The following is a 1,058-nucleotide window of genomic DNA, read 5'->3' as shown; positions in this document are numbered from 1 at the left end:
TGCTTTGCATCTATTCACAGTTTATAGAGTATCTGATGGGGTGGAATTATTTTGGGGGTTTATGGATTTATTCTCATGTTTCCCCGCCAGCTCCTACTGATTTCCCTTTTTAACTTGTGGGTTTGCATTTGGGTTGATTAGCTCTGAGGCCAGCAGTGCTCAGAGCTAGACTGAGGTTGATCCCTGCATGATTCCGAGTTTGGAAGGGTCATGAACGGCCTCTCAGCAGAAGGCATGATTATTTTTATCTGTGGCTGTACTGTAATTAGAACACAGCTGTGAGAGTTGGTAGTTTACAAGTTTCTAATGAGCTATTTCCTTCCCCAGTCATATTAGTTGGGGAGTTAATTGGGTCCATCTGGTGCGTAATTCACAGTATCTCTAATATCTGTGATTTTATAAGCCTGTGGCGAACTTGGACTCTTGATTCACAAGGGGGAGTTTTGGTGCTTGAGTTCAAAGGCAGAGTTTAATGAAATGCAGGGGCAGCAAAGCTGAGCGGGGGCTTTGCAGGAAACATGCCCTAGGAAGCAGAGCCGCTGGATGCCAGCGAGGTGGTCAGGACCATTCAGCAGCCCAGCCAGCCGCAGGGATCTGGTTCTTGAGGATGGTCACGGATCTGTGGGTTACCTGGCCAGGCCCAGCCTCTGACAGGAGGATCCTCTCCAGCTCAGTGAAGCAGAGAGGGGGTTAGACAGTAGCTACAAATGCTGGCTTTCTTCTCACGATGAATGTGTGTTCCTGATTTTTTTTGCAGAATAGTGTGCTAGAGGGCACAAGGCTATGGGAAAGATAACATGGGGCATATCAGTAAAGCCCCGGTCACATGAGGACCAAATCCAACCCAATCAACCAGGGCCCAAGCATCCCAGCGTCCCCGCCTGCACCCTTCATAGATTACTCCTGGTCTAGAGTCTGGGGCAGGAGGATTGCTTAAGGCTGGGAGTTGGAGGCTGAAGTGTGCCATGGTCTGGCCTGTGAATGAATAACCACTACACTCCAGCCTGGACAGCCTAGTGAGATCTGTCTCTATTTAAAAAAAAAAAAAAAAAAAAAAA

At 47.9% G+C, this 1,058-nt stretch overlaps 1 protein-coding gene across 3 annotated transcripts in view; it reads left to right on the top strand.

Annotated features, from left to right (window-relative positions):
- OCA2 (oculocutaneous albinism II) overlaps positions 1-1,058 on the top strand; it is a 355,302-nt gene that overhangs the window by 43,916 nt on the left and 310,328 nt on the right. The gene's annotated exons all lie outside the window — the stretch shown is intronic.

This window comes from Colobus angolensis, unplaced genomic scaffold (assembly GCF_000951035.1).
Source record: "Colobus angolensis palliatus isolate OR3802 unplaced genomic scaffold, Cang.pa_1.0 Scaffold211, whole genome shotgun sequence".
NCBI classification, from domain to species: domain Eukaryota; kingdom Metazoa; phylum Chordata; class Mammalia; order Primates; family Cercopithecidae; genus Colobus; species Colobus angolensis.
Note: the sequence above shows the minus strand (reverse complement) of the source record. Positions and strands in the feature narration are given on the sequence as shown.